The sequence below is a fragment of the Myotis lucifugus genome, unplaced genomic scaffold (genome assembly GCF_000147115.1).
Source record: "Myotis lucifugus unplaced genomic scaffold, Myoluc2.0 scaffold_801, whole genome shotgun sequence".
Lineage (NCBI taxonomy): Eukaryota > Metazoa > Chordata > Mammalia > Chiroptera > Vespertilionidae > Myotis > Myotis lucifugus.
In genome coordinates, this window is record NW_005871849.1 from 110866 (window position 1) to 127200 (window position 16335).

Below are 16335 nucleotides of genomic sequence, written 5' to 3' on the forward strand. Positions count from 1 at the left end.
AGACATTAGAGTCTCTTGATAGATATAGGAGACCTGGGTCAGAAGATTTCATGATTAATTGGAATTTAGGGACAAGAGTAAGCAAAGGCATTTGACTCTGCCCTTTGTGGGTGTGACAAAGTTTTCCACCTCCTACAATAAATCTCAATAATTCAGATAGGAAGATGCAACCCCACACCTAACAGGAAACCACCCTTAAGGACAATCTAAACCTGTACCTGGGCTGTAAGTTGTGCTCAGTGTGTCCTGAGCGGCCCCTAGTGGTCACAGCCACTCCTGCAGGGACGTTTGTGTCAGGGCTCACACTGACTTCCCCTCACTGTGTCTTGTACAGTAATACACGGCCGTGTCCTCAGATGTCAGCTTGGTCATTTTAAGAGAGACTGTGCTCTTAGGGTTGTCCCTGGAGATTGTGAATCTTCCTTGAACTGCTGGAGCATACCACTGATCCTTTCCAGTTGGGTAACTCACTCCTGCCATCCACTGCAGCCCCTTCCCTGGAGCCTGGCGGACCCAGTGCATTTGGTAGTCAGTGAAGTTGAATCCAGAGGCTTTGCAGGAGAGGCTCAGAGACCCCCCGGGTGGCACCACGCCTCCCCCAGACTCCACCAGCTGAACTTGGCACAGGCCACCTGCAAACAGAGAAGCAGACTGAGAACTGCCCAGTGTGACCCAGTCCCCATGAGCCTGATGTACAGGGACACACCTTTGACAGCGAAGAGAAGGGCAGCCCAGATGAGCACAGACCCCATGGTGTGGACACTGAGGGGCTCACACAGGAGGGCTCCTCTCCAGGGTCTGCAGGGACCCAGCCTTGGCAAGCTTTCATGAGCAGGGGAGGCACCGCATTTGCATGTCTTTCCCTGAGGACCTGTGTGAGCTGCCAGGGGGCTCCACCCTCCCTGAGGTCAAATGGGGAGGGCAGCTGGACCAGGGTGCCTGGGCCAGGGCTCAGGGACACGTGGTTGGTCTGAACATTCTAGAAGCTTGTCTGTGACTAGTGGTAGACACACTCTGCCAGGACGGAAAGTGGGAATTTTAAGGTTCTCCAGTGCAGGTTGCACATAAAACCCTCAGGAGATATACTGGGACAGGGTTGTGGAGATGATGGTACCCTCTAGTGGTTGTTATGAGCCTCAACGTCTGATGACAGGTGTATGAACCAGCTTCCTGAGACAAGGCAGGCATGTCTGCCACAGGGAAGCCTTCCCTGGCATTTCTGAAAGAGTGGCAGCCCCAGTCCTGCTACTTGTATACAGGTTGTTCTCTGCAAGGACGCCCTGGGCCTCAGGTGGCCACCTCGGGGGAGAACCTGAGGAACATAACCCTCCGCAGCCCAGGCCTCTAGTGCCAGGTCTCAGCTTGCACGTGGGAGGTGCTCTCACCTGGCCTGGTGTGCACACTCAGCATCCTGGAGTGTCCACCATATGGCACAGCAGTGCCTGTGTAGCTCAGGAACATGTTTTCTGATATTTGTGGGGGACCCTCCCTGACTGTTGGCAGTGGAGCTGCAGGGAGCGGCGAGCACAGGTCCAAATTCACCATGGACAGAGGACAATTCCCTGTCCATGAACCGGGCCCCTTAAATACAGCTCCTAAGACCCTGTTCCTGTGAATTCTAGGATTGTGCTTGAGATCATATGAGTAAGTCACAGTGGAGAAGACAACACAGCTCTCCTTGCTCTGGTACAGGAGGAAGTTGGCCCACCTCTGCAGGGAGTGATTTTCATCCATTCCTTTTAGCCTTTGAAAGGTTATTTCCTCCATTTTTTCATGAATGAATTCTTGAGTGCAAAGTCTTACAACCTGGGTGGTCAATAATCTTGTTGGATGATTAAGTCATAAACTCTAACTCCTGGATGCAGCTCCTTGAAAAGCCCCCAAGAGCTGCTCAAGGAGAACACGCTGGGCCTTTGGTGAGAACCTGGACATGGGGGCTGACCTGGCCCAGGGCCGCAGCGGGGAGAGCACCTGACATCCAGAGCAGGTGAGGCCGCTCTCATCAGGGTCCCTGGTCCCTTGGTGTTTACAGATATGCCGGGTACGACCTGGCTAGAGGGGGAAAGTGTGCCTGGATGGAGACTGGAACACACTATTGAGCACAGAGAAGGAAATACACCATGTATGCCTGAGCTTATGTGGGTGTGTGTGGGTTATTCAGGTGATCTCATTCCCAGGAAGGAAGGAGTGAATCTACTGGGAAAATGAGCTGTGACGCTGTGGAAATTAGCAACTGTGGAGGGACACTGATCTCATTGGAGTGATAGTGGTAGACCCTGTGGGAAAAATCAGACGTGGTCACATAAGAAAATAGAGGTCAACCCTTCTGCTGTGAGCTGCTGAGGCCCTGCTTCCTACGTAGAGCCTGTTGTGTCATATCCGTCTTCTCTCCCCTTGGATCCTGGCTGAGAGCTGAGAGGGAGAAGCATGAGTGGCCACCTCTTTGGTACCATGGCTTCCTTTTCCCTGGTGCCTGTCAACATCTTCCAGGCTCGTGCTGATAAACAGAGAGCAGAGACAGTTCATCTGTCTTCCTTTATTGGTCCATTGCTATGGGAGACTTGGTAAAGAGGAACTTTGGACCCAAAGGCATGGACACAATCCTAGGAAGCAGTGGAGGGAATGCCTCTCTTATGGTGACCAATGATCCTGCAACTATCCTAAAAGCATCGGTGTTGGTAATTCAGCAGCTAAAGTGTTAGTTGATATGTCAAGGGTTCAAGATGATGAAGTTGGAGATGGCACTACCTCTTTTCCTGTTTTAGCAGCAGAATGATTAAGGAAAGCAGAATACTTAATTTCAAAAAAGACTCATCTTCAGACCATCATTGCTGGTTGGAGAGAAGCCACAAAGGCAGCCAGATAGGCTCTGTTCCATTCAGCAGTTGATCATGGTTCTGATGAAGATAAATCCTGCCAAGATGTAATGAACATTGCAGGAACAACATTATCCTTAAAACTTATTACTCATCACAAAGATCAATCTACAAAGTTAGCTCTAGAAGCTGTTCTCTGATTGAAGGGCTCTGGTAATCTGGAGGCAATTCATGTCATCAAGAAGCTAGGAGGAAGTCTGGTGGATTCCTATTTAGATAAAGGCTTTCTCTTGGATAAAAAAAATTGCAGTTAATCAACCAAAAGGATTTGAAAATGCTAAAATTCTTATTGCAAGTACTGGTATGAATACAGACAAAATAAAGATATTTGGTTCTCGTGTAAGGTTTGATTTTACAGCAAAGATTGCTAAAATAAAACAAGTGCAAAAGGAAAAAAATGAAGAAGAAAGTTGAAGGTATTCTTAAGCATGGGGTAAATTGCTTTATTAACAGGCAATACATTTCTAATTATCCTGAGCTGATTTTTGGTGATTCTGGGGTATGAACATGTAGAACACCTGGCTCTTGTCACAGGTGGTAAAATTGCATCTTCCTTTGACCACTCAGAACTAGTGAAGCTTGGAAGTTGCAAGCTCATTGAGGAAGTTATGATTGGAGAAGCCACCTCATTCATGTTTCTGGGGTAGCCCTTGGTGAGGCTTACACTATTGTTCTTCGTGGAGCCATTCAGCACATTTTAGATGAAGCAGAAAGATCTTTGCGTGATGCTCTTTGTGTTCTTGCACAGACTGTGAAGGCTTCTAGAACAGTTTATGGAGAAGGCTGTTCTGAGCTGCTGATGGCCCAGCTGCCAATAAACATCAGGGAATGAAGCTGCTGCAATGGATTTTTAGGCTTAAGCACTGAGGATGTTGCCTACTGTTTGAGCTGACAACACAGGCTCTGACACTGCAGACCTAGTGGCACAGTTCTGAGCTGCCCATAGTGAAGGCAATACAACTGCTGGACTGGATATGAAGGAAGGTGCTATTGGTGATGGCAATGCTGGGCATCACAGACAGTGTCCAAGTGAAGTGGCGGGTTATTCTGAGTGCAACTGAAGCAGCAGACATGATTCTGCATGTGGATGACATCATCAAAGCAGCACCAAGGAAACGTGTACTGATCACCCCCCTTGTTAAGCTTTCCTATATGTTGTTATGCTCTGGACCAGTTCATAGCAACATTGTTCAAAGGACTTCAACTTCTTCTTTTTAAATTATTTAAAGAGTGTTCCTATTCCTATTCTTTTTAGAATATATTTTATTGATTTTTTACAGAGAGGAAGGGAGAGGGATAGAGAGTTAGAAACATCGATGAGAGAGAAGCATCAATCAGCTGCCTACTGCACACCCTCTCCTGGGGATGTGCCTGCAACCAAGGTATATGCCCTTGACCAGATTGGAACCTGGGACCTTTCAGTCCGCAGGCTGATGCTCTATCTGCTGAGCCTAACTGGTTAGGGCAGGACTTTGATTTCTTTTTAAAAAATATATATTTTATTGATTTTTTACAGCAAAGAAAGGAGAGGGATAGACTAGAGAGTTAGAAACATCCATGAGAGAGGAACATCAGCTGCCTCCTGCACACCCCCCACTGGGGATATGCCCGCAACCAAGGTGCATGCCCTTGACTGGAATTGAACCCAAGACCCTTTGGTCCGCAGGCTGACGCTCTATCCACTGAGCCAAACCAGTCAGGGCAGGACTTCGACTTCTTAAAATGACTGTGGAATCAAAGGTATCTATGGATCTCATATCCTTAAGTTTAGACATTTAGCTGATCTTTTACTTTAACATGGGTCTAATTTATTTGCTCTTCATTTTCCATAAAATTCAGTTGTTTTAAAAGTCCAGTTCTCATACTGTGAATCAAAATAAAAATTTGAACAATTAATATAATAAAATAGAGGTCAAAATATAACTGAGATGCCTTTGACAGTCACCAATAATGAACACACCAAGGTGAACCAACCCTAACAACCCGAGAAAGAAAAGTGCAGGAGGTTCATGTTCAGGACACAGGAAGTTCCACCTGACACTATTTCCCCTACAAGGTGATCAGAGGATAAACTAAGACAAGAGTGTCAGTCTAGAGCAGTGGACCAAGTGTTGGGGAGAGAGGAGCATCTGTGCGGGTCCCTGGGAACCAGAAGCATGAACTATAGAGACACAGACAGAGCTCCTGGGTCCTATTCCTTCAGGGGAGTTTGGTGCTGGACGTGTAGCGGCTGCACAGCCTCCTTTGTGGTGTTTATTCTCTAGACTTTGTTGTAGATACAGTTTCCTACTTTGGGATATAGAAGAATCTCAGTAATAACCTGGTGTGTTTCATGAAGATATCAGTAATGATCTTATATAATAAAAGGCCAGCCACCATAAGCGTAACGAATGGAAGAAGCAGAGACCAGAACCACCACAACCCCTTGCCAGGCTGGCCTCACCACCAAGCAAAGAAAGAGGGAGGCCCAGGGCACCAGCAGCAACTCTGTGGCAGGTGTTCAGCTGGACAGTGATTGCCCAGCAGAGGGAGGTCCAGACCAGCCAAGCCATCACACCCCAGCCTGTTGCCTGCAGAGGGAGGCCACTGGTGGCAGGGAAGGGGGGAGCAGCACAGCACAGAGGGCAAGCAGTGGCAGTGGCGGGGGTGGGGCCAGCTGCCTGAAGCAGGTGGAAGGAAAGCCCCAATAGGTCCTGGTCTCAGGCCAGGCCTAGGGACCCTAACCAAGGGGTCCCAGGTTGTGAAAGGGTGCAGGCCGTTCTGAGGGACCCCCGTGTGCCCGAATTTTCATGCACCAGGCTTCTAGTTTAGAAATAATTAAGTTTAGGTCATGAAAATGTTGTGATTTGAAAACTGATTGTAAGGACAGGGAAAGGGCCTTTCTGTTTCATCCCAGTGGCCACCATAATTTATGAAAATCTCCTGATCATTAAAACCCAAAATTCTTAGCTCTTCTGATTCAAACATCCCCTCTGTTCAAACTGAGGTACAAGAGGAGCTACTCTCAAGGCTACATTCTTGCATCCCTCTCTGCTGTTTTCAGAACTCAGGGTTCATTCCCACCAAGGAGTCTCAGGTTAGTAGAAAGTTCCCCTCACTACTCCCCTTCAAACAAGTCTCCTTGTAAACCCTCATACCTTGGGCTGTAAGCATGTTACAGGCTTGGTGAATATACTGATGAGACACCTCCCTGGGACATCTGCCAGACAGTCTGCTGGAAAGCGACACACTCTAACTTTATAAGAAAATCCCCCTGGTATCTGCCCAACTTCAGTCCCAAATCCTTCTCAATTCCTTGTCACCGAGCAATAGCAGCCATTACTCTTGTAAAGTGGAAGCCAGGTGTTTTGCCTGCCCTATATTGACTAGTGAGAGATACATGAGATCTTTCTCTTTTTGGAAAGTAAAATAAAAGTCCTCTCTGTACCTCTCCATGTAGTGGTGAATTCTTGCACAGCCTGAGTCACAAGCCAAACCCTTACACATGTGACCCTTGGTACTGCTGTCACCAGGTCCCCACATGGTGCTGGTCAACTGAAACCTGCACCTGACTCAGTGCCACATTGTGGGGGAAATCTACCTGGGAACATGATGGGGGGTTAACCGAGACCAAGGACACACACTTTGGGGGCTCTTGTCTCATTAGGTTGTCATCTTGTTGATGTTCAGCCAGTTCCAGTTTTCTTTCCTCACTTCCCTCTGAAAGAGCCCCATATAGTCATGAAGACACTCTGATGAGAAGGTGCAGGAGCACAAGCCATTTGTGTGTTTCTCTTTCCTGAATTCCAGTTCTATTTGCTTCTCATACAGTTTTTATGGTTTTCTATGTGCAAGATTATGTTATCTGCATACAGAAAAGGAGAAACATTTTAACTTGTTTCTCTCTGATGTAGACATTTTAAATTTCTTTTTCTTGTCTAATTGTTCTGACAGGGACTACTATTTTTGATAAATAGAAGTAGTCAGAGGGGAGCCCTTGTCTTGGTCCTGAAGTAAGAAGAGAAGCTTTGAAATTTTCTCTGTGTAGCATGATGTCACTTGTTGGCTTCTCAAATGTGGCCTTTATTATATTGAGGCCCATCTCTTCTACACCTAATCTGTTAAGAATTGTAACTCATGTGACAATTTTCAATGTAAATACTTTATTCTGTATCTATTCATATGTTTTGTTTGACTGCTGACAACTGATGCCTTATTTTTGCCTCTTCACATACCATGCACCAGAAATCTGATAAGAAACCATGGTTTTTTCTTTAGATGTCATTGGAAGATTGAAATCACACAAGCCCCTGGAAGCAAAATTCCTCTCCTTTCCTACCGTCTCACCAAGATAAATGCCCTGAGGCTATTGGGCTGGGCTTTCCCTGGAGCCTGGTTATCTTTACATTTGGGAAGGCCCTTGTTCTGTGAGCTGTGGGAGACTCAGGACAAGATTGAAACACACATGTGAACACAGCCTGCACACAGTCACAACATGTGCAAATTAACATTTGCGCACACACACACACACACACATTCACACACACAGACACATGCTCACTCACACTCTCACACACACAACTCTCAGTTCCCAGGAAGGAAACCCGTCCCCAGGTTCCTGAGGGGCCTTGGAGGCCCTGACTCTCAGGGAACTGTGATGGCTGGACCCTGACATCAGGAATATCTAGGTCCTCATCGCTGGGGCCTGTGGGTGTCCTTATACGACAGGACTTTGCAGACATGGTTAAGGTGGGGACGAGGGAGCTAAGAGTGCTGACATGAGGGTTACCCTGGCCACCTGCTGGGACATTTCTGTAACCACATGGGTTCCCTTCAGAGGGAAACAAAGCAAATCAGACTAAATGTTTTTTAATCATTGAAACCAGACATTGGGATCAGTTTGCACATCCACCTGAGTGACTGACGACCAGGAGGGAAGCATGAGGTAGGGAGAATGGAGAGCTGTGGTGGGAGGTCCTGGGGGAGGATCCTCCTCGCCTTGGCCCAGGTGGGCCTGTCAGAGGGAAACATGGGGACTGGGGGCCTGAACTCAGCATACAGGGGCCTGGGGTGCACTGGGATCACTTGGTGGGAAGGTTTCCCAAACCCAGGAAATGGAGAGCAATGAGGATGGTCTCCTTGCAGAGAAAGAGAAATAGAAAATACAGAGACTTGGTGAAGGAGAGTCCTCATTATTGCCAACATGTCACCTGCAAACAGACAATGTCCCTCCTTCATTGTTGTCTGCGGTGAGAATCTGAGAAGGAAGAATCATTCCTGGAGGCAACTGAGAGCTTGAGAGGAAATCTTGTGCCTGACAGGAAGGCCCTTCCCTTCCTGCTCCCAAGCCCCAGCTCTTAAGGCTGTTCTCTGTGCTGTGGGTCCTGAGTGCCCCCTGGTGTTCAGAGCGCCACCTGCAGCCCAGCCCTGCTGTCTTTCTCAGGGCATTTTGTGTCTGGGCTCACACTGACTTCCCCTCACTGTGTCTGGCACAGAAATTATACAGCCTTGTCCTCTATGGTCACGGAGCTCAGCTGCAGGGAGAACTGGTTCTTGGACATGTCCCTGGAGATGGAGGTTTGGCTCTTGAGGGAGGGGCTGTAGTAAGTGTTTCCATTATGATTTATTTGCCCCATCCACTCCATCCCCTTCCCTGGGGCTTGGTGTATCCAGGTCCAGTCATAACCACTGGTTGTGATGGAGAATCCAGAGACTGCACAGGTGAGGGAGAGGGTCTGCGAGGGTTTCACCAGTACTGGGCCCGACACCTGCAGCTGCACCTGGGACAGGACACCTGGGGACAAGGAGAATCAGTCCTGTCAGTGATGTGCAATCACCCCCATCCCCTGACCCCTGCCTGTACCCTGAGACCCTCACCTTGGGGGGCTGTCACCAGACACAGGAGAAGACCCAGCAGTCTCATCTTCTTCTGGACCACAGCCCTGCCTTCCCAGAGACCTCAGTCCTGTGTGAGGAGAGAGCTGTGAGCCTGCATAGCCCAGGAGAGGATTTACCCTGGAGCTTGAAGAGAAATTTGCATGTGGGGCAGTATTTCCCTTATAAGTAGACGGACTGAGGTCTGCATTCTCTGGTCATTTTGGGTCCCCTGTTAGGACATCTCTTTCCTTGACCTCACTCACCAGGTAAGTCATGGAGTGGGTCCACCTGGGTCATGAGACTCATTGGAATTAGGTCAAAGACAACCTCTCCTGAGCAGAAGAAGAAATGTTGGACTAGATGAGTAGGTTACATTGGTAAATTCCCATTCATCTTTCAAACAAATTTCATAGGGATTACTGTTTGTTTAGCTTCTGAAATCCAACACTTACATATATCTACAATTATAAATATTTATCATTGTCATTTTATATGCTAATTATGTTCACCTTGTTGTAAACCATTTGAAAAGCACACCCATTTTTTTCTGTCACAATGTATTCATTTATGAGGTTACTTTGATATGAGTAACTGCTTCCCAACCACAAGACAAAGGGATTCCCTTGATTCTTGATGTTTGAACTTTTTATGTTTTATAACACACTGTGCAAAAAATTCCCTTATGCAAGCTTATGGCTTATTGCAAAGACTCCAAACTAATAACATCCAAAATAATCATGTTTTAACCTGAAGAAGAGATCAGAAATTAAAACAGCGATTATGCATGTGTACCGTTGAGAATCTTTCATATCTTGAAATGATATGGAACTGTGTTAAGTGACCTGATTTCTCAGTCTATTGTTATCAGTGATGTTGGGGTTCAGAGTGAGGGGAATTAGAGAATTCCTAGCATAGTTTTTCTCACAGGAAAGGGAACTTCAACCCTGTAAGGAATTCCTCACTCCCAGCCTCCCTCTGCCCTGTGCCCGGGGATGCTCACTGTGGTCAGAGGGTGCTGGGTTCTCCCCCATAACATACAACATCCTTAATGTGTAAAACACTCATTCTCCATTGGGCACTTGATTTGGAGAGATAGTCTCTCGCTAAGCCTGTCATTTAATTTCCTTGATGGAATATTTGGTTGGACAAATGATTTTACTTTTATTAAAGTTCAATTCATCACTATTTTTGCAGTGGGACTTGTTTTGGGTGATTTTTATAAAGAACTACCCAGAAAATGCTGAGCCTCAACTGTCCATGTGATTAGCTACAGTAGCCACAGGGACTGGAGCAGGTTCTGATTCCAGAGCTGCTGCTTGGAAACTACCCATAAGTCTAGACGTGACTGTGGAACTGGGTGAGGAGAGGAAGCTTGTTTTGAGTCACATGACAGAGATATGACTGATATTCATTGACAGAGAGTTACTGGACATGTGGGTTTAAAGTATCCTCCAGTGAAGGCCCACAAGGAAGGGCAGGGCATGACAGAGACAGTTTATATCATTGTAAAAAATGCCTGAATAATTAGGAACAGGAGTTTGTGCGAAGTAGAAACATTAAGCATTCTGAAGGTAGGGATCAAGAGAAATAAGGAGCGTGTCACTGCACAGTGATGGGAAAAGGGTCCCTGTTTCCTACATTCACATTCTTAGTGTCTCTCTTCTAGAAGGTAACACCTTCCTAGGTCCAGGGGATCTGCACATGGACACCTTTGGGGTCATTACTGATCTGGTCTCACCGTGGATCATCCAAGCTGCATAATTAATTGGGGTCCCATTTGTGAAATCGGTCAACACTTAGAGGGAAGGGTGAACACCCCTCACTGGAGAAGTCATGGTGATGGTGTGTGTGTATGAGGAGCCATCATTCCATTAAGCCAGGCCTCCTGTCTCAGTCCATCATCCTCATTGTAATCATCATCATCATCATCATCATTATCATCATCATCATCACAATTTGCTTACTTATAATCATGCTTCCTATTTTCTATAGACATAGTGGTTGTCCACATACAATTCCTTTTCATCAGAAAGGAAAGCAGGCATCTACTCTACAAAATCATTGGAGATTGAATCCCTCCATGCCCAAAAGTATGTTGACACCAGGCCTTAGTGAAAGTCAATGACCTTTGATAAAGTACATATTCCACCAAGATACGAGATCATCTACATATTGTAGGTGAGTGCTAGGGGATATATTTAGCTGTTGCAAATCAGAGGCTAGTGCTTGGCCAAAGAGGTGGGGACTATCTCAACAACCCTGGGGGAGAACTGTCCAGGTTAGTTGTCTAGTTATCCGAGTCATGGAATCAGTCCAGGTGAATCCAAACAGATCCTGTGAGTTAGGACTAAGAAGGATGGTGAAGAAAGTGTCCTTCAGATCTATCACTATGCGGTGGGTGGTGTTGGGTGGTATTTGAAAGAGTATAGAGTAAGGGTTGGGTACTCCCGAGGTGATGGGCAGGGTGGCTTCATTGATTGCCCTAAGGTCCTGAACTAAGGTATAGGAGCTATTAGGTTTCTTTACAGTGAGTGTGGGAGTGCTGGCTGGAGAGGCTGCCTCCCTGAACAGGTTGGAAGAGAGAAGTCTGTCAATAATAGGTTTGAGGACAAGCAGAGCCTGAGGTGTTAGTGGGCATTGAGCTTTTTTGGGAAATTGCTCTGGAATTTTGAGTGTTACCTGTACCCTGGGATGATGAGAGGCTGTAGAACAGCAGTTCTCAACCCCTTTGGCAGTTGAATGACCCTTCACAGGGGTCGCCTAAGACCATCCTGCATATCAGATATTTACATTATGATTCATAACAGTAGCAACATTACAGTTATGAAGTAGCAACGAAAATAATTTTATGGTTGGGTCACAACATGAGGAACCGTATTTAAAGGGCCAGAAGGTTGAGAACCACTGCTACAGAAGGATGAGAGGTAGGAATCTCAAATGCAGGGGTTTACTTGGGTCAGGCATTGTGGGAGGGAAGAGGTGGTAGGGTTGGAGAGTACATCCCCTATGGCAAGGAGCAGGACCAGTTGGGATTATGTGGGAGTGCTTTTTGGGCCCTGGGATGAGGAGGAATGTACCTGTTTTAGTTAAAATGTCCCATCCTAGCAAGGGAATGAGAGCTGGGCCAAACTAAGAAGGTGTCTGTGAAAGTCTGCCTGGATATCAGGGGAGAGGTGGGGTGCTAAGCGGGTGAGTACACTTACCTTCTATCCCTACAACAGAGATAGGGGGATGGATGAAGATCCCTGAGTATTCCAGCAGGACTGAGTTTGTCACCACTGTATCTAAGATGAAAGAGATGGGCTTACCTGCCACCTTTAAGATTACCCTGGGTTCTGCAGAAGTGATGGTTAGAGCCAGGGCTGTGTGGGAACCCAGTCCGGTCAGCTACTAATATACACCACTAGGTACAGGAGCCCTGAGACTGAGAATCCCAGAGGGAAATTTTCTTGCGCCTGTGGGGGAGGTGTTTGTGCCTGTGTCATCCCATCTCTCAGTTAGAGGCCCGGCTGGACAGAAGGGTGAAGGGCTGGAGGAGGTCTCTGCTGAGGCAGGAATTGGCCCAATGACCCTCCTTGTTGCAGGGGAAGCAGGGCCGGGTGGGGTCCCACCTCAGTGGAGACCTTCACTCTCTCACCATGACCCTGTTTGGGCGCTCTTACTGTGGAGGCAGCAGCATATAGGGGGCATCATTGCTTTCCAGTCTCGCGTTCTCACAGGCCACCTCCCTTTCCCCTCTCTCTCTTTCCTTTTGCCTTTCTGCCTGTCCCTTTTCTTCCTGTCTGTTTTTTAAAAGAACTTTAAAAGCAATCTGTACAAGTTCTTGCTGGGGGACTGGGGGTCTTGTTCTAATTTTTGTAGTATTTTGCGAATATCTGGTGCTGATTGGCTGATGAGATGGGTATGGAGCAAGAGGGCTCCCTCCTGGGATGCAGGTCTATATTGGTATATTTTACTAAGGCCTCTGTGAGGCGGTTTAGAAAGGCAGCAGGATTTTCATCTGGATTTGGGGTGATTTCTGAGACTGTCATAGTTGAGGGCTTTAAAGCCTGCCTTTCACATTCCCTCTAAAAGACAAGTGAGGTCGTGGGCCATACTCTTCATATCTGAGGAAAGCTCCTGATTGGCTTTTGGAATTGCATTTGTGCCTTGCATTTCCCTTAACTTCATCTGGATTTTCAGTGAATAATTTGTTGGTGTGAGCTGTAGCAGCTGACCAGATGCAATCCTTTTCCTTCGAGTGGTTGTGGAAATGGGAATGACATAGACACCTTGATAAGTCACACCATATGCTTGAGTTAAATATTTAAATTATTTTGTAAATTTGGTGAGATCATCCAAGAAGGAGCCCAATCTCTTTTCTATTTGTGTGAGATCCAATCAGGAAAATGGGACTTGGACCCACATGATGCCCTGTTGTCCTTTATCCATTTTGAGTTTATTTTTGTGTATGGTGTAAGTTGGTGATCTAGTTTCATTTATTGCATGTATCTGATCAAATTTCTCAGCACCATTTATTGAAGAGACTGTCCTGACTCCATTGTATGCTCTTGTCTCCTTTGTCAAATATTAATTGAGCATAATGGCTTGCATCAATTTCTGGGTTCTCTGTTTTGTTCCATTGGTCTATATGTCTGTCCTCGTGCCTGTAACAGGCAGATTTGAGAATCGTGGCTTGGTAGTATAGCTTTATATCTGGTATTGTGATCCCTCTAACTTTGTTCTTCTGTCTCAGGATTGCTGCAGTTTTTCATTGTTTTTTATTCCAGATGAATTTTTGGAGAGTTTGTTCTATATCTTTGAAATATGCTGTTGGTATTTTAATGGGGATTGCATTGAATCTGTAGATTGCTTTGGGTAATATGGACATTTTAATCATGTTGATTCTAGCAATCCATGAACATGGTATGTTCTTTCATTTGTTTATGTCTTCCTCTATCTCTTTTTTTAATGTTCTGAAGTTTTTCTGAATACAGGTCTCTTACCTCCTTAGGTAACTTTATTCCTAGGTATCCTAATTTTTTTGTTGCAATGATAAATGGATTCTTTTTTCATTTCTCTTTCTGGGAGTTCAGTATCTATACTAATAAAAGTCTATGTGGCCCTCGTGCCCTCACAAGATGGCCACCCCATGTCATCACAAGATGGCCACTCCCACGTTGTCACAAGATGGCCACCACAAGATGGCCACACCCCATGTCATCACAAGATGGCTGCCACAATATGGCCGGCAGTAGGGGCAGTGGGGGGCTACTGGGCTGGAAGGGGAGGGCAGCTAGGGGGTTATTGGTCCATCAGGGGACCTGTCAGCCATCATTTAGGCCAGCAGAGGAGAGGTTAGGGGCAACCAGGCAGGCAGGCAAGTGAGTGGTTAGGAGCCAGCAGTCCCATATTGTGAGATGGATGTCAGACTGCCAGTTTAGGGCCTGTGGGACTGGGCCTAAACCAGCTGTTGGACATCCCCTAAGGGGTGCTAGATTGGAGAGGGTGCAGGCTGGGCTGAGGGACAACCTCCTCATGTGCAAAAATTTTGTGCACCAGGCCTCTATTTGGTGTATAAAAAGCCATAGGTTTCTGGGTGTTAATTTTGTATCCTGCTACATTGCCGAATTCATTTATTTACCTCTAGTAGTTTTTTGATGGAGTCTTTGGGGTTTTCTGTTTACAGTATCATGTCATCTGAAAATATGGATGTATCACGAATGTTTAAAATGAAGACAAGACAATATGTTGATGAAAGAAATGTCCAAACACATACAGAATGTTTTATAAGATTTTATTTGAGCCCAGTGAATGACAACTGTTTGAGAAAAGACATCGAATGCTGTGGAGAATAACAGTTTGCAGATGCATTTGTGCATTTGAAGTTAATGAGGAAAGGTGAGGAATGTGACATGGAGGTGGGAGAGAGCAAGGCAGGGACTGGATAACAGGACAGTTACCAGGAGGTGCTCTCCTGAGGGTGGTCATGCTTACCTCAAAGGTGTGTTAACGCAGATGCACAGGAGCAATGGATGACATTGCTTGAGATAAAGATAAGCCCTTTAGTAAAGAAGTTATAGGCCTGTGGCCTGCCTACCAACCAGGACTGCCCAGGTAGGAATTTGTGATCAGAGCCTCCTGTGAGGTTCCTTTCAGTCACTCAATTTGGTCACATTTACTTCAGATCCCCTTTTGGGTTACAAATGCAATTCTTGAAACTAGACATAGTGTTGGAGACCGGGTGTAAGCTGACATGGTCCTTGCACCTGAAGGGGCTAGCAAGGCTGGGACCCTTACTCACACAGTTTTCCCAGATTTGTTTGGATGGTGGTTATCAGTAGAATGAGAGCAACCTTTGTAGAATAAGAACAGCCTTTCATGGCTTATCAAGAAGTCTGTAACTATTTACTGAGATTTGCTGTACCGAGAATTTGTCCTTCCACTCTATCTCTCCCTTAGAGATTAAGAGGAACAAAGAATACATTCCTCTTGACAGACCTCCTATTCAGTGTTTTGTGTATAAAAGGGATTGCATGGTTAATAAACTTACTGCAGTTCCTCGATTGAGCTGCAGTCCTCCTGATCCTGCTCTCCTGTCTTTCTTTCTTTTCTCAATTCCCACCTCCCTACCTCAGCCCGGTTCAACCTGTCAGGCTGGCCCTGACAAACTTGCACCCTGAGACCAGGGACCTGAGGACTTGGGAAACAGATGGTGGGGAACTCCTCCGGATAAAGAGTGCACTCGTTAATGTAAGGGAGGAGCAATTTTTTGATAGTTGGGAGTAAAACATGGGACAGTTAGAATCTAGGGAAAATGCCCTTTATGGGCAAATGTTAAAGTCTATGCTCAATATGCTTTATAATGCGCAATCATTATAAAGCCCTTGAGCCAAGTAAGACCCCGGTTGATGCATTTTCCTTATGGAATTTGATACGGGATTGTTTAGATCCCAGGCATGACCATAATCAACCGTCTCTTAAGCCAGAAAAAAAGGAGAAAAAGTGTGATGGCACAAAACGAGGGTCTAAAAAAGACAGTATATTAAAAACGAATAATGTAAATTTTAAAGACAAATTAAATCCTCAAGATGAGGAGGATCTTGAGGAAGCTGCTGCCCTTTATCATGATGATGATACAGGTGTTGTTCAGGCAAAAGAGGAGGAAGAATATTTTTCTGCTGGAACTGAAGAGGGTAGTGATAAGGAGGATGTGTTAGAACACTTTTTAGAAGCATTAAAGCTTCTTGGCAAGAAAAAGAGAAGCCGCAGGGGCCATTCCCGCCGCTCTCCGCTGCTTTGTGCAGCACCAGTTCCACTTTGCCCTCTCCAGATGGCTTTGCAGGAGGCACGAAAGTGTGGTGAGGAATTGGGCATTCACGCCTTCCCCATTATGGAACAGGTGAACCCTAACACGGGATAGCGTGAGCATACTTATGACTGGCTTTCTTTTAAAACCCTGAAGGAGATAAAAACAGCCTGTGCTCAGTATGGGCCTACTTCCCTTAATACTTTAACCATCTTGGAAACTATGGCCTCAGAGGCTCTCCCACCTAATTATTGGAGAGCTATTGCTAAGGCTTGTTTATCAGGAGGGGATTATCTCTTGTGGAAATCAGAATAT

At 46.1% G+C, this 16335-nt stretch overlaps 1 pseudogene; it reads left to right on the forward strand.

The window, feature by feature from the left end:
- Positions 1-2451: 2451 nt before the first annotated feature.
- LOC102431654 lies at positions 2452-16134 on the forward strand (annotated as a pseudogene).
- The last annotated feature ends 201 nt before the right edge of the window (positions 16135-16335 follow it).